Here is an 18,400-nt window from a genome sequence, read left to right on the forward strand (position 1 = left end):
GAAGTAGGCAGGATTTCCTCCAAATCCTGCATGGAATAATCCAGCACGTTTTCCTCTCCTGCTCTGTTCCACAGCTCTTCACCTGCCTTGAGCTGTGGGAGTGACTCGCCCTGGTCACTCGCTCCTCCTCCTCCTGCTTGACTCAGCCTGCTTTTAAACAGATCAGAGCCAATCCCCTTCAGCCTGTAGCGGGGGATGGGTTTTGGCTCTACAGCAGTTTTTCTCTGCCTAGGTTTTTCTACTGCAGCTACCTTCCTCGTGGCTTCTCTAGCTGCTCTAGAGACAGGAGGCTGATGTTGCCAATCTGCCTGCCTCTGTTCCAGTTCACTATCTCTTTGGTTATGGGGGCAAGGGAGGTCAGCCTCAAGGTGAGTGCCAGAATCGATCTGGTCTGCTCTTCTGCATCCGATCCTATCAGGGACCGGACTAGTGCTGGTGCTGGGTTTGTCACAAGATGCAGTCCTTTGGGGGGGTGCAGGCCTTCAGGGGTGGGGTGTAGGCCTTCAGGGTGGGTGCAGGCCTTCAAGGGGGACAGACCTTCGGGGAGGAGGTGCAGTCTTTTGGATGGGTGCAGGCCTTCGGGGGGGTGCAGGCCTTCAGGGTGGGTGCAGACCTTCAGGGGGGACAGTCCGGTGAGGTGCAGGCCTTCAGGGGGGTGCAGGCCTTCAGGGGGGACAGACCTTCGGGGAGGTGCAGGCCTTCAGAGGGGGTGCAGGCCTTCAGAGGGGCTGCAGGCCTTCAGGGGGGGTGTAGGCCTTCAGAGGGGACAGACCTTCGGGGGGGAGGTGTAGTTCTTTGGGGGGGAACAGGCCTTCGGGGGGGGGACAGACCTCCTGGGGAGGGGGTCCTGGTGTAGAAGTACACAGAGGGAGGGAGGGAGGAAGGGGGGGTTCAAAGATACATGCATATGCCGGACTTTGGGGGAAGAAATAATGGGTCTAAAAACAGAGGAGTGGATAATGGGATTTAGGGAGGGAAGGAACAGAAAGGGAGAGAAGTTGGACACAAGGGATGGTGTGGAGGGGGGATAGAGATACTGGATAGGAGGATAGTTGGGAAGAGAAAGGGAGAGATGGTGGACCCTGGGATGGTGAGGAAGGAGGGAGAGATCTTGGATGAAAGGATAGTTGAGAAAAAGTGAATCTGTGGATGGAGATGAAAAAAAAGGAAAGATGCCAGACCCAGTGGCGTACCTAGGGTATGTGGCACCCGGGGCCCATCATTTTTTGACACCCCCCCCCCCCCACGTAAAAAAATATATTTTGTAATGACCATGAAACGGAATAAATGGTCAGAATAGAAACAGGCAGTGAAAATTTTCTTATATTCCAAACATAACATAACATAAATTATGTCTGAATTGTCATGACATCAGAAGTACATATGGAGTAGTTGCAGGTGATGCTTGGGACAGTTCTGATTGTGTTAGTTCGGTTTTATGTGTTTTTTGAATAGAAGGGTTTTTATTTCTTTTTGAAGGTTTTGCAGTCTGTGGTCGATGTCAATTGGTTGTAGAGTTGGGGGTCGAGTGTTGCAGCTCGAATGGCTAGGAGGTTGTCGAACAGTTTTTTTCTTTTGACGTTTTTGGTTGGAGGGTGTGTGAATGGTGCGTGAGTTCTCCTATGTCTGTTTGAAGTGGATTGAATTATTTAGCTGAAGAAATTAGTTACCCCCTCATCCCACACACATTAATTCTCTTCCATTTTGTTCCCATTATAAAAAACACTGATAAGTTCCCAGAAAAAAAATACATTAAAATAAGAAGTGAAAACAAAGGCCCCTACAGATGAGAACATAACATAAGAATAGCTTAACTGGATCAGACCAATGGTCCATCATGCCCAGTAGCCCATTCTCATGCTAGCCAATCCAAGACACTAATACCTGGTCAAAACCCAGAGTAGCAACATTCCATGCTACCGATCCAGGGCAAGCAGACACTTCCCCCATGTCTTAATAACAGATTATGGACTTTTCCTCCAGGAATTTGTCCAAATCTTTCTTAAAACCAGCTACACTATCTGCTTTTACCATAACTTCTGGCCACTTCATTTTTAAGTTTAGATCTTTCCTTTCAAACAGAGACCTTGCTAGATGTCAAATACAGCACAAGGTAACTTCACATGGACTTAGCTGTGCAGGAAATGTGAATCTCCTCATACACCCACCATATCCACTTCACTTTACACCGATCAGTAAAACCCAAAAACCCCATATACACCCACCACACCACACAAGACCACCCCCAAACCCATCCGCCCATAATCCCCTCATATCCCCACAAACCAACCAAGCTCCACCCAACAAAACCAAGAACCCTAAAAAAACTCGCATACTCCCACCTCGCCCCAATCAACCATTCCACACATCAGTCCCTACTTGGCTCTTACCTAAACATTAGATCAATGCGAAACAAAGCATCCCTGATCAAAGATTGGCTGATTGAAACTAACCCTGACCTCGTTCTCCTCACTGAAACCTGGTTACTATCAGACAAAGATATTATCATAAAAGATTGTCTACCACCGGGATACAAGATTCTCTCTCTAGCCAGAACATGGGGAAGAGGAGGAGGTCTTGCAATAATCTTCCGAGACCACCTAAAAGGTACCATTCTCAACACAATATCCTCGCCCGACTCAGAAATCTTGACCATCTCCCTAACTTCAAATTCTCTGCCCTCCTCACTAACCATAACTTTATTCTACATACCTCCAAAAAAATGGACCACGATCAAAGAGAACTTCGCAGAATCCCTCCTAACCAACTCTTTAACAAGCCCCTATAACCTACTATGCGGGGACATCAACCTACACCTTGAAAAAACGGACCAACCAGAAATAGCAGACCTTTGGTCTCTGCTCTCCCAATTAGGATATGACAAACACCCCCCTGTCACAACCCACCAAGGAGGTCATCAGTTAGATCTGGTGACTCTCTCCTCCAAGGAACTATCCAACCCCACATTTTATTGGAAACAAGGAAACTGGTCGGACTCCCTCTGGTCCGACCACCGCCTATGTACCTTCTCCATCGGATGCCAAAACAAACTCCAGAAAAGCGGCAAAACAAGATCCATCAAAACCCACACTACTAGAGGAAAGATTGACCCAACAGAATTCTGGTCCCACTACGAAATTAACACCAATCCTACCGAACAAACGGAACAACTCATGACATCCTGGATCCAGACCAGTACCAACATACTAAACGAGATTGCCCCCCCAAAAACTCGCAAAATCAGAACCCCCAACCAAGAAGGCTGGTTCGACCATGATTTGCTGCTATACAAGAAAGACCTTAGGAAAGCAGAAAGATTATGGCAAAAAACGGGATCCCCTGAACACAGATCGGCCTGGAGACTAAAAGTAAAAAATTACAAAACCCTCACAAATGAAAAAAGAAAAAACTTCTACTCCCTTAAGATCGGAAACATAAAAACCAACAGCAGTAATCTCTTCAAACTGGTCAATGACCTATATAACTTAGAGACCCACACAAACATACACGAAGAATCCACCTTAACTGCCGACTCCCTCGCTGACTTCTTCAACACCAAGATTCAAAAACTAAGATTAACACTACCCCCCAGCCCCAATCCCCTCGAGCTGTTCCCCATTCTCCCAGACATCTACTTATCAAACCCAGACCTAGGAGCCAGAGCTGACCTCTGTTGGAAACAATTCGCAGTAATCGACTGGCAAACCTTCAACTCATACTACAACAAATATACACACTCCCATTGCAAATTGGACACATGCCCACCAAATATCATGAAAACGGCACCCCCCTGCTTCAAAGCAAAAATGATGACATGGGTTAATTTTCTATTATCCTCAGGAAACTTCCCGTCTGAGCAAGGCCATATTATGATCACCCCTATTATAAAAAATGCGAACGAACCACCCAATTCCCCATCTAACTATAGACCGATCGCCAGTATCCCCTTATTCACCAAAATTGCGGAGGGGCTGGTAAAGGCGGAACTCTCTGCATACCTTGATAAATTTAACATACTCAGCGACTTTCAATCAGGCTTTCGTACTGACCACAGCACGGAAACCATCATAGCTTCCCTTCTCGACCACCTACACACGCTCTTCAGTCAGGGCTCAAGTGCCTTAATCATACAACTTGACCTGAGCAGCGCTTTTGACCTGGTAGACCACACCATTCTCCTTGAATGCCTGGCTCACATCGGCATCTCAGACCAGGTCCTTAACTGGTTTCAGGGGTTCCTAAGAAATAGATCCTACAAAGTATGCAAGAACAACTCTTTCTCTTACAGCTGGGACAACACCTGCGGGGTCCCGCAGGGCTCCCCCTTATCCCCCACCCTATTCAACATCTACCTGGCCTCCCTAGGCAACCTTCTTCATAACCTCAAGCTCAAATTCTTCATTTATGCAGACGACATCACAATCTCCATCCCACTCACCAACTTTTCACATGAATATAATCGACCTACACTACATAACATTCTCAACCAGATCGAACTCTGGATGCTAGCATTCAGACTGAAACTAAACCGATTAAATCTAAATTCTTCCTAGCCACCCCCCAACGACAAAATCATAAGAAACTACAATTCAACTGAAGGAATGACCTTCCCACTCGAACAACCTTAAAATCCTGGGAGTCACGCTGGACCAAAATCTTTCTTTAGAAAATCACACCGACCTCGTCATCAGGAAAAAGCTTCTCTGCACTTTGGAAACTTCGCACTATAAAAAATACTTCAATGACACTTCCTTCCGCCTTCTTGTACAATCCTCTATCCTCAGCATTCTAGATTATGCAACATCATATACCTTAAGCCACGAAGGAAAACAACCAGAAGACTAAAATAATCCAGAATACCGCCGTGCGCCTCATCTCTTTGGCCTAAAGAAATGGGAACATGTCACCCCATTCTACCACCAACTCCACTGGCTGCCTTTCGAGTCTAGAGTCCTTTACAAATTCGCATGCTTCTGTTACAGGGCGGTAAATGGTTCCTCACCAAGTTACATCAACCCTCACTTCAACCTCTACCGCACCAACAAGAAATCCCGTCGTATTCAGCTGTTCGCCTTCCCCTCACCCAAACTTTGTCACTTCAAAAGATTCCTTGTATAGAACTTTCGCCTTCCAAGCTGCCAAGCTGAACCCTGGCTAGCACAAATGATACTAGAGGCCCCCACTTACCTCGGTTTCAGAAAATCACTTAAACTTACCTATTCCGCAAACAAGACCCAAACTGTTCCCCCCCCTGACAATATCTCCCCAATCTGGCCCCCTTATGAAGCCTTCCCCCCTTTTTTCCCCCTCTTTTTTTCCCCTCTTCTCCGCATCCCCTGTCTAGTTCAAATAAAGCTGATAAATAATTTGAAACTCTGTTATTCTGTAATTCAAATAACAAATCTGTAATTCTGACAAATAATTGTAAATCTGCCTGTCTAAGCAGACCCTAATGTAACTCAATGTAAACCGCCTTGAACTCGCATGGGTATGGCGGTATATAAAAATAAACTATTATTATTATTATTATTATTATATAGTGCAAAAATGTGCAAAGGTCCTGTTTTTTTCTTTCGATCACTACATAGCCTAATGTCACACAAGCAGCGCTGTTACAAACATATTCTGTAGGTCAATGCTAAGGATAACAAAGTTTCCTTCCTTGGACCAAAAGGAGATACTAATAAACCACTGGAAGAGATCCCAAAACAACACCCAAAGACCCACTCAGTGTGTGAACCAGTTGAGTGGAGTGGACTAACTGGGGGGTGGAAATGGGCCCGGAGTTTGCTCAGCAGAATTTCCCAGACCACCTCTTCCTCTCAACACATTGACACGCTGCCACCAATCACCACTAGGAACACCTCACTGGGTAGGCCTAGCTATGCTATAAACTTTATAAAACACATTATTATATTTTTTTATAAAGCACATATTTTAACTGAACTCTCTGACATCCTCAGCCTTTCCATTCACAAAAATAGAAGGAAGAAAAGTTCCCATTTCCTGCTGTCTCATGTCCCCGGCCTATACAATATTTTTTTTTTTGCAGACCTTCAAAAGTCTGACCAAATCCTCGTTTCACTTGCATTATAAAGTACTGAGGATGCCATCTCTCCCCCAATCCCAGGTCCTAAAGTCTAAGACAGTAGCACAAACTAATGCTGCCATATTCAGGAAAAAAAAATTTCGATTCGATTCGATTTTCCTGCCCAGTTGGGTGATTTTTTTCAAAACTCCTGGTGGGTTTTTATAGCTTTTCTACCCCCCTTTGGCTTCTCTTAACCACACTGGCGCTGTGGTGTAAATAAAATAAAGAAACAAAAAGGACTTTTCCTCTCTCTGTTAAATCCTAGCTCACGTTTGCAGTCCAACACCAGCTCTGGCAGGATACACATTTCAAATCTGACATATTATAATCACAAAACAGAAAATAAAATTAATTTTTCTACCTTTTGTTGTCTGGTTATATTTCAAATCTTGTTGGTCCAAGGCTCTGGTTTTCTTCTGATAACTTGCTTGCCAGGGTCTCCTTCTTTCTGCATGCTAACCATCCATCTGCCAACTCTGTCCTCCCTTTCCCATTTCCCTTCCCTTCCCAGGAAGTCTGGTATATTTCCTTTTTTTCATCTCCCTCCACAGATCCACCTTTTCTTAACTACCCTTTCATCCGGCATCTTTCCCTCCTTCCCCACCACCCCAGAGTCCACCATCTCTCCCTTTCTTTTCCTAATTACCCTCCTATCCAGTATCTCTATCCCTCCTCCACACCATCCCTTGTGTCCAATTTCTCTCCCTTTCTGTTCCTTCCCTCCCTAAATCCCATGGTCCATCATCTCTCTCCCTCTCCTCTATTTTCAGACCCATTATTTCTTCCCCCCCCCAAAGTTTGGCATATGCACGTCTCTTTGAACACCCCCTTCCCTCCGTGTACTTCTAAACCAGGGTCCCCCCAAAGGCCTGCCCCCCCCTTAAAGGTCTGCCTGTCCCCTCTTGAAGGCCTGCACCCCCCTTGAAGGCCTGTCCCACCCCCTTGTAGGCCTGTCCCCCCCTTGAAGGCCTGTCCCCCCCCTTGTAGGCCTGTCCCCCCTTGAAGGCCTGCCTGCCTGTCCCCCACTTGAAGGCCTGTTCCCCCCTTGAAGGCCTGCACCCCCTTGAAGGTCTGCACCCCCCCCTGAATGCCTGCACCCCCCCCTTGAAGGCCTGTTCCACCCCCTTGTAGCTTGTCCCCCCCCTTGTAGGCCTGTCCACCTTGAAGGCCTGCCTGCCTGTTCCCCCCTTGAAGGCCTGTCCCCCCCCTTGAAGGCCTGCACCCCCTTGAAGGTCTGCACCCCCCCGAAGGCCTGCACCCCCTCCGAAGGCCGGCACCCCCCTTGAAGGCCTGCACCCCCTTGTAAGTCTGTCCCCCCTTGTAGGCCTGTCCCCCCCTGAAGGCCTGCCTGCCTTTCCCCCCCTTGAAGGCTTGTCCCCCCCCCCTTGAAGGCCTGCACCCCCTTGAAGGTCTGCAACCCCCCCAAGGCCTACACCCCCCCCGAAGGCCTGCATCCCCCACGAAGGCTTGTCCCACCCCCTTGTAGGCCTGTCCCCCCCTTGAAGGCCTGCCTGCCCCCCCTTGAAGGCCTGTCCCTCTCCCTTGAAGGTCTGCACACACCCCCGAAGGCCTGCCTGCCTGCCTGTCACCCCCCTCCCCCTTGAAAGCCTGCCTGCCTGCCCGCCTGCCCCACCCTGAAGGCCTGATGCCCCGACCCACCCCGAAGGACCGCTCGCCCCCCTGGCCTCCCCGCACCACCTATGAAGCAGCCGCAGCAGGATTGCGACGTCAGCGATCCCTGCTCTGCTTAGGCGCTGCTTCCTGCGCCGCAGTCCCGCCCCTCCTCTGACATCAGAGGAGGGGCGGGACCGCGGCGCAGGAAGCAGCGCCCAAGCAGCTCAGGGATTGCTGACTTCGCGATCCTGCTGCGGGCTGCTTCACAGGTGGTGCAGGAAGGTCAGTGGGGCGAGCGGTCCTTCGGGGGTGGGGAGGATCTGAACGGCAAGGCCGGGAGCACCCCCTCAGGGCTGGCACCCGGGGCGCACCGCCCCCCCCCCCCCCCCCGTTTCCCCTCCCCTTGGTACTCCACTCAGACCTCCGGGGAGGGAAGGTAAACGGAAGTGGAGGACAGAGATGGCAGATTGATGGTTAGCACAGAGAAAGAAGAAATAAGGAGACCATGGCAAGCAAGACAACCAGAGCCTGGGACTAACAAGATTTGAATTAGAGAATGACACGGTGAAAAAATTGGTCCCCGTCACCGCCCCGTCCCCGTCTCACCATCCCCGTCACCGCCCCGTCCCGTCTCACCATCCCCGTCACCGCCCCCGTCCCCGTCTCAACCATCCTCTTCACCGCCCCGTCACCGCCACTGCCACCCCATTCACCGCCCCGTCACCGCCACTGCAATCCCATTCACTTTTCTTTATTTACGGCCGCTGTACCTAATCGCGGCAAAGATCTCCCTGCCGTGATTAGCATAGTGACCGCGGCTACGGCTGCAAGTCTCCCCTCCCCCCAGCGATCACGGCAGGAGGGCACCCAACCCCTCCTGTAGACCCCCCAACGGCCCTCCCGACAATCGCAGCAGAAGGGTACCCAACCCCTCCTGCCGGTCCTCCCAATGGCCTCCCCTAAGATCGCCGGCAGGAGGGTACCCAACCCCTCCTGCTGGACCCCCCCCCAACGAACCCTCCCACCCCGGAACCCCCTTAGTCTTACTTTCCAAGTTGGACCGGACGGCTCCTCACACGTATGGCCAGCAGGCTTGCCTCCGTCCAAATGAGGCGGGCCCGCCCCTACCCTGCCCAACCCACAGGATCCTAGGGCCTGATTGGTCTAGGCACCTAAAGCCACTCCCGCTATAGGAGGGGCCTTAGGTGCTTGGGCCAATCAGGCCCTAGGATCCTGTGGGTTAGGCAGGGGAGGGGAGGGACGGGCCCGCCTCATTTGGACGGAGGCAGGCCTGCTGGCCAGACGAGCGAGGAGCTGTCCGGTCCAACTTGGAAAGTAAGACTAAGGGGGTTCCGGGGTGGGAGGGTTCGTTGGGGGGGTCCAGCAGGAGGGGTTGGGTACCCTCCTGCCGGCGATCTTAGGGGAGGCCATTGGGAGGCAGGGGAGGGGAGGGGCGGGCCCGCCTCATTTGGACGGAGGCAGGCCTGCTGGCCAGACGAGCGAGGAGCTGTCCGGTCCAACTTGGAAAGTAAGACTAAGGGGGTTCCGGGGTGGGAGGGTTCATTGGGGGGGGGTCCAGCAGGAGGGGTTGGGTACCCTCCTGCCGGCGATCTTAGGGGAGGCCATTGGGAGGACCGGCAGGAGGGGTTGGGTACCCTTCTGCTGCGATTGGCAGGAAGGGTTGATCTGACAAATGAGGAGCACGGTGAAATAGCGGTTCCTAGAAGGGGGCACATTGGCCCGCGGGGACAAACCTGTTCACCGTTTCCGCGGTTGGTGAATGGCCTTGTCCCCGTCACCGCAGCGACTGCTAGTTTTCTTCCCCGTTTTCGGCGGTGACCCGCGGCTTAAATGCGGTGGCCGCGGGTAAACTGTCACCGTGTCATTCTCTAATTTGAATATTGACCAGACAACAAAATGTAGAAAAAATAATTTTATTTTCTGTTTTGTGATTACAATATGTCAGATATGAAAAGTTTATCCAGCCAGAGCTGGTGTTAGACCGCAAACGTGAGCTAGGATTTAACAGAGAGAGGAAAAGTCCTTTTTGTTTCTTTATTTTGTTTACACCACTGGTTCCCAACCTTCTCCTGGAGGACCACCAGGCCAATCGGGTTTTCAGGCTAGCCCTAATGAATATGCATGAGAGAGATTTGCATATAATGGACGTGAGAGGCATGCAAATCTGCTCCATGCATATTCATTAGGGCTATCCTGAAAACCTGATTGGCCTGGTGGTCCTCCAGGACAGGGTTGGGAACCACTGGTTTACACCACAGCGCTAGTGTAGTTAGGAGAAGCCAAAGGGGGTGAAAAAGCAATAAAACAAACCCACCAGGATGTTTGAAAAAAACACCCAATTGGGCAGGAAAATTGAATCGAATTGAAAAACCAATTCAATAGGCTGAATCGAATCGAAATTTTTTTTCCTAAATCGGGCAGCATTAGTTTGCGCTACTGTCTTAGACTTTAGGACCTGGGATTGGGGAGAGATGGCATCCTCGGTACTTTATAATGCAAGTGAAACGAGGATTTGGTCAGACTTTTGAAGGGTCTGCAGAAGAAAAATATTGTATAAGCCGGGGGAAATGAGAACTTTTCTTCCTATTTTTGTGAATGGCAAGGCTGAGGATGTCAGAGTTCAGTTAAATTATGTGCTTTATAAGAAAATATAATAATGTGTTTTATAAAGTTTATAAGCATTGCTGGCTTACCCAGTGAGGTGTTCCTAGTGGTGGTGGCAGTGTGTCAATGTGTTGAGAGGAAGAGGTGGTCTGGGAAATTCTGCTGAGCAAACTCCAAGCCCATTTCCACCCCCCAGTTAGTCCACTCCACTCAACTGGTTCACACACTGAGTGGGTCTTTGGATGTTGTGCCTGGGTAGTTGTTTTGGGATCTCTTCCAGTGGTTTGTCAGTATCTCCTTGTGGTCCAAGGAAGGAAACTTTGTTAACCTTAGCATTGACCTTCAGAATATGTTTGTAACAGCGCTGCTTGTGCGGCATTAGGCTATGTAGTGATCGAAAGAAAAAACCAGACCTTTGCACATTTTTGCACTATATGGTGGGTGTATGAGGAGATTCGCATTTCCTGCACAGCTAAGTCCTTGTGAAGTTACCTTGTTCTTTCTGTATTTGACATCTAGCAAGGTCTCTGTTTGGAAGGAAAGATCTTAGCTTAAAAATGAAGTGGCCAGAAGTTATGGTAAAAGCAGATAGCGTAGCTGGTTTTAAGAAAGGTTTGGACAAATTCCTGGAGGAAAAGTCCATAGTCTGTTATTAAGACATGGGGAAGCATCTACTTGCTCTGGATCGGTAGCATGGAATGTTGCTACACTTTGGGTTTTGACCAGGTACTAGTGACCTGGATTGGAAACCATGAGAAGGGTTACTGGGCATGATGGACCATTGGTCTGACCCAGTTAGGCTATTCTTATGTTATGTTCTCATCTGAGGGGCCTTTGTTTTCACTTCTTATTTTAATGTATTTTTTTTTCTGGGAACTTATCAGTATTTTTTATAATGGGAACAAAAATGGAAGAGAATTAATGTGTGTGGAATGGGGGGTAACTAATTTCTTCAGCTAAATAATTCAATCCACCTCAACCAAACATAGGAGAACTCGCGCACCATTCACACACCCTCCAACCAAAAACGTCAAAAGAAAAAAACAGTTCGACAACCTCCTAGTCATTCGAGCTGCAACACTCGACCCCCAACTCTGCAACCTATTGACCTCGACCACAGACTACAAAACCTTCAAAAAGAAAATAAAAACCCTTCTATTCAAAAAACAAATAAAACTAAACTAACACAATCAGAACTGTCCCAAGGATCACCTGCAACTACTCCATATGTACTTCTGATGTCATGACAATTCCGACATATTTTATGTTATGTTTGTTATGTTATGTTTGGAATAATGGTTACATATATGAGGTTCAATAAAATAAAATTTTCACTGCCTGTTTCTATTATGACCATTTATTCCGTTTCATGGTTATTACAAAAAATATTTTTTTACATGGGGGTTTGCCAAAAAATGATGGGCTCCGGGTGCCACATACCCTAGGTACACCACTGTACGGAATCTATCCCCTTTTAACTGTAGAGAGTGCCTTCTCGTTCTCCGTACCTTGGAGAGGGTGAACAACCTGTCTTTATCTACTAAGTCTATTCCCTTCATTATCTTGAATGTTTCGATGTCCCCTCTCAGTCTCCTCTTTTCAAGGGAGAAGAGGCCCAGTTTCTCTAATCTACTATACGGCAACTCCTCCAGCCCCTTTACCATTTTAGTCACTCTTCTCTGGACCCTCGTGTCTTTCTTCATGTATGGCGACCAGTGCTGAACACAGTATTCCAGATGAGGGCGTACCATGGCCCAGTACAGCAGCATGATAACCTTCTCCGATCTATTCGTGATCCCCTTTTTAATCATTCCTAGCATTCTGTTTGCCCTTTGCGCTGCCACCACACATTGCACGAACGGCTTCATTGACTTGTCGACCAGTACTCCCAAGTCTCTTTTCTGCTGTCATTTATTATGTTAAAACTACCAATTAGAGAAACTAAGGTGTAGGCAAAATATTCTTTTTTATTATGAAGGGGTGCTGACATGGTCTTAGTTCAACTAAGAAGAGAATGATGTGGACATGGTTCAGTCAATGATTTGAAACAATGTCAAAGCATAGAATTTTGTTTCTGCATATTGGCACTTAATGAAATAAGATATCACTTTTTTCAGCTACAGAGGCAAAATACTCCGAATTTTGGAAGTTGGTTGGTTGGGCTGAGAACTTTTCAGCACCCCCTCTTACATATTTAGCATACCCTTACTTACTTAGGGTGTCTCTTACTAAAGCGCGGTAAGATTTTGCAAAAAAAAATTACTATGCAGGAATAATAGTGAGACAAATATAGGATTTACTAGATTATCTTTTATTTGAATTTAAACAAATAATTGCATTGAAAAATCCCATTACTTTATAGCATTTGATTTTGTCAGAAAATTACAAAGCTGAATTTTTTATATGATTTTGGTTCAAATTCACTTTATTCTTTACATTCAATACCAGCAGTAGTACGGTTGCTGAAAATGTTTGTGAACTAACTATACAGTCTCTGTAATTATAAATTTGTGCCAATTGACACCAATTATAGTCAATCATTGGATGTTAAGATCAATTAGCAGCTAATTCATCAGTCAAGTTATGTACATAGTTAGTCTATAACTTGCATGTACAACTTTCGGTGATATTCTATAAATGGCGTCTAAGTTAATGAAGAAACACCGTTTCATAGGGATAAAAAATTAAAATTTTAGTGCCTACTGGAGCCAAAATATAACATGCAGGATCGCACCTACATAGGCGCTTTATGGCACTTAACACCACTGTGGGCGTGGCTGCCAGAATTGGCACAATTCATGGCAAGATAGATGCTGGAATGTAGGCCCGGAATCCCTGGCCTACATCTCCAGTGCCTATCTTTCACAGAGGTATGATTCTCTATAGGGTACCATCACGTGATTTGGCACGTGATGGGCAGCTGCTTTTTAGGCAGCCACCGATATCAGTGCCCTTTGTTTTGCTAAGGCCTAGATTCTATAAAAGATGCTTAAAGTTAGGCACCTAGGACGACGCACCTAGCAGATCTAGGTGCTTAACTTAATTATATGTAAAGCTTGATCGGTGCTGATTATAAGAAATTAGCACCTCATAATTGGTTTAATTAAAATTAATTGGATGTTAGACACCTAACTTAGTAGGTATCTACCACTTTCCGGTAGACGCCTTGTCCAAGCCACCTATCAGAAAGTAGGCTTGGTTAGGGGGCAGATCATGAGTTTGTTTAGCATGTCTGTAAGAAGTCAAGTTTATCAAATTGACAACTTGCCCAAACCCCAAACAATAAGGGCTGGGTCCAAATACCAACGAAAAGAAAACTACAGGCCAAAATGGCTTCCAACTCTAGTTTAGTGTGTAACACAGCAACATCTGTTTACCATCAACAAAATGATTGCTGTTGGCCCCTGAGCATTCTTTTGTTTCCTCTAAAGCTTCTGGCCAAACTAAGCAACATGCGCTAAGTGCCACAATCCTTGGATCCTATGTTTTAGGTGCCATTTATAGAATTGAGCTCTATGCATACATCAGATGGTACTTTATCTCCCTGTATCTCACAAAATTTAGAGCCTGATATTCAAAGCCACTTATCAGCAGCTGACTACTTAATTGCTTGTTTGGGGTTAGCCACTAACATTCAATGGAACTTAACTGGCTAAGTGCCACTGATATCGCAAGTTAGCGCTAAATCAAAGCCAGCTATGTTGATATTCATCCCTTAAGCAGCCAGGTTTAGCATATAAATGGGACCACATAAAAGTCTGTCTTATTTTTATGTGGTAACCCATAGCGACTTAAGTGATGACTATCAACTTAAGCAGCTATGTCTTAGCCAGCTTAAAAATATCCGGGTATTCAAAGCCAGAGCCCATACAAGTCCCAGCTTTGAATATCGAGGAATAATATCATCAATGGTGAGCAAAATGCTCTCCATCCAACAGCTGAAAAGTGACCCTATAAATTTCTACGGATGCTTCAATTTCATCTATTTTTTTTTTAATTAGATTTTAACAAGCAAACACAACTGATGCAAAAAATGACCTGATACCCTGCTTTGTGTATCATTTGTCACAGGGAAAACCATGTGAGCTTAAAGGAATCCCTGCAGTGCCAAGAAACAGAAAACAAACATAGGGGTCCTTTTACTAAGGTGCACAAGCTGTTTTAGCACGTGCAAAATATTACCGCATGATAAACGCTAATGCGCCCATTATAATCTATGGACACGTTAGCATTTAGCACATACTAATCTATAGCATGTTCTAAAACAGCTAGAGTGCTTTAATAAAAAGACCCCATAGTGAGTTGGCACAGGTACCAGCAAACTTTTCACCTAAAGCATTATCTAGAGCCCTGCAGAGAAAGAAAATTCCTTTATGTAATAACCCACAAAGGAAGTTGGCCACTTCAAAGACTTGCACATCCTTTCCCACAAAGTTAGTTACAGAGAGGCAAGGTGAACCACAAATCCCAGCAAGGCGGAGATTGGTAAAATCTAAATCCAGGACTGGAGTGATTCCTGTCACCAGTCAACCCAGAGCTGGTTCAAACTTAATTCAGATAAAACCACATTTTTTTCTGGCAAGCCCGAATGATAAAATTACAGATTCATCCATTTCTTTGAATGGTCAGGACTTTCCTATTGACTATTCCATAAAAATTCTGGGAGTGACATTGGACCGATACCTTACATTAGGTGAACACACGGATTTACATTACATTACATTAGTGATTTCTATTCCGCCATTACCTTGCAGTTCAAGGCGGATTACAAAAGAATTATCCAAGATGTATTACAACAAGAACTTACAAAAAAAAAAAAAAATTAGTCATTTTCAAAAAGAGTGAGAAATGGGTAAGGTTATTTGTTTGGGGTAATTGGCTTTAGTGAGAGGTGGAGTTTGAGACTTGTGGTATTATTTCTTTTTTCAGAGTTTTCTTGAAGAGTATGGTCTTTATTTCTTTTCTAAAAGTCTTGTAGTCGAGGGATGCCATCAGTAGATTGGCGATTTAGTTGTCTAGTTTGGCTGCTTGAGTGGCCAGGTGGCCATCATATAGTTTTTTCCGTTTGACCTCCTTAATTGGGGGGTATGAGAATGGGGTGTGAATTTTCCTATGTCTGGTTGCGGTGTTGTGGATGAGGCGGTTATTCAGGTAGTTTGGACTATCTCCGTATAAAGTCTTAAATAGTAGGCAGTAGAATTTAAATTGTATTCTTGCTGGGATCGGAAGCTAGTGCGATTGGAGATATGCTTCTGTAATGTGATCATGTTTCTTTAATGAGTAGATGAGTCTTAGTTCTGTGTTTTGGATAGTTTGTAGTTGTTTTGTTATGGTTGTAGGGCATGGGAGGTAGAGGATATTACAGTAGTCAAGTAGGCCTAGTATTAAGGACTGAACTATGAGCTGGAATTGAGTTTTCTCGAAGAATTTCCGAACTTGTCTTAAGTTTCTCATGACTAAGAATGACTTTTGTATTGTTTTATTGATTTGCGGTTGCATGGTGCAGCATCTGTCGATAGTTATTCCTAGAAGTTTTAGGGTGGTTTGTATGGGGTAGCTGATTGCGTTGATTTCAATGTTGGTTATGGTTGGTATTTTGTTGTTTTCTAGGAGGATGAATTTCGTTTTATCTGGGTTCAATTTCAGTTTGTGATCTTTCATCCAGGTTGCTATTGATTTTAGTGTTTGGTATATTGTGTTCGTCATGGAGAGTTCAGGTTGATCGAAGGGTATGAGAATGGTAATGTCATCAGCATAGCTGTAGGAGGATATACCTTGTTTGTCCAGGTGAGAGCTGAGGGAGGCTGTATAGAGATTGAAGAGAGTTGGGGATAGAAGGGATCCTTGGGGAACTCCGCAGGGGTTTGACCAAGGTTCAGATTTTTGTTTGTCTGAATTTACTCTATAGGTTCTTGATTTAAGGAATCCTTCAAACCATGTGTATACTTTATCTGTGATACCTATTGTATCCAGGATTTGTAGTAGAATGTTATGGTCCACCAAGTCGAATGCAGCGGTAAGGTCTAGTTGTATGAGCATCATTTTTTTTCCTGTGCTGAGATGTTGTCTGGCTGTGTCCAAGAGAGATCCAAGTAGTGTTTCCGTGCTGAAGTTGTTTCTGAAGCCGGATTGTGTGGGATGGAGTATGTTATGGTTTTCTTGGTAATTGGAGAGGAATTTGGCAACTAGTCCTTCTATTATTTTGACGTAGAGTGGAATAGAGGCAATGGGTCTGTAGTTGGCTGTTTGGTCTATCGGTCCTTTGGGGTCTTTGAGGATCGGGGTGATGATGATTTCGCTGAGGTTGGTAGGGTAGTGGCCGTTTATTAGCGAGATTTGTATCCAATTTAGAAGAAGAGCGTGGAATTTTGTGCTGGATGTTTTTAGGAGATATGGTGGACAGTTGTTGAGGTCACAGGATGCATGGTATTTTTTGTAGTATTTGTTGAATTTGGGCCAATGTATGTTGGGGAATTGAGACCATATTCTATCTGCTGCAGTAGAATCTCTATCTATGGGGAGAATTGTGAATTCGTTAGGATGGGTAGAGGTGTCATTGAGGGTAGCTCTTGCATTGGTAATTTTATTTTGGAAGTGTTCTGCTAATAGAGTGGCTGGGGGGGGTAGTATTGTTAGTGGTCAGGTAGGGTTTGGTGTCGGTTAGGGTTTTTAGAATTTGGAATAGTTTTTTGGTGTCTTGGGTTTCAGTGCCTATTGGTTAGAAAATGTTTCTCGATATTATGGAAACTCAGAACCATCAGAAAATATTTTGATGCAGTATCAATCTGTTTATTGGTTCCATCTTCCATTTTAAGCATGCTTGACTATTGTAACATCATTTATTTGGGAACTTTTAAGAAAACCCTTCAAAGACTCCGAGTTATTCAAAATTTGGCAGTTTGATTGATTTTTGGATTGAAAAAATGGGAACATATCAAAAACTACACTGGCTGCCCCTGGAAGCTAGAGTTTTGTTTAAATTTTTTTGTCTTTGTTTTAAATCAATATTTGGTTTGGCCCCTATGTACTTGGTTTCTCATTTTAATTTGGATTGTTCTAATAGGCCTACACGTAGAATTCATATGTTCACTTATCCAACAATAAAGGCCTGTCGTTATAAAAGATTCCTGGACAGAACTCTTGCTTTCCAGGCAGGTAAATTGAACGATTGGCTGGGTAACATTATCATACATTCCTCATCCTATTTTAGTTTTAGAAAATCAGTAAAAACGAGATTGTTTAATTGATTTGTAAACTAAGAATTTTACTGTTTTTACGTCTTTTATTCTGTATGCATGTATTTGATGATTTTACACTGTGACTATTTCTCTGATTGTCCAGCACTTCTTATTGTAAACCGCCTCGAACTATTATAGCTTTGGCGGTATATAAGAATAAATTAGTAGTAGTAGTAGGCTTCAGCAGCAAGGCTTAAGAATACAGCTGCAACTAGACCTATCAAGCTGTAGCAAGGCAGAGAAAAGGGCAGAGCTTTCACTCACAGGAGGAAGCCACAGATTTCCAGAGCTACTGACCAGTGGGAGGAAATCAGACCTCCATAGCCAAGAGCAAGGGAGCAGCAGGATTCTTTACTTCAGCAGGAGCAGGTAGGAGCCCAAGATTCGGAGGCTTCTAGTAACTCCTTACCTGATGACACTAATGAAGTAGAAATGGAGGATAGTTTGAGCTCCTGTGAAATGGAGGAAGAGTATACAGTACTGCCAAGCTGTGAGGACATGGATATGAGCTAGAACCTGCTGGTAAAAGAGCAATGTGTTATGTTGTTGAACCTTACTGGCAAAGAAATAAAACAAAGGCACACAGTGAATGCTTTGTATAATAAGGCAGGAAGAGGCCAGCCATATTTTTGGAGCACAGGTCAACAGTTAATTTTTGTGTTGTTGGTGTTTTTTTGGGCTATGAGTGAATGCCAATTAAAAGAAGCCTGTGGATAGAATAGGCACTAAGACTGGAGGGCACTGTGACGGCACAACAACCAGCTGGGATCTCAGGAGGGGATCTCTACATGCTGATCTATAGGGAAAAGGAAAGGATCCCATGCCTTGGGAG

The sequence above is a fragment of the Geotrypetes seraphini genome, chromosome 8 (assembly GCF_902459505.1).
Source record: "Geotrypetes seraphini chromosome 8, aGeoSer1.1, whole genome shotgun sequence".
In the NCBI taxonomy this organism is placed as follows: Eukaryota; Metazoa; Chordata; class Amphibia; order Gymnophiona; family Dermophiidae; genus Geotrypetes; species Geotrypetes seraphini.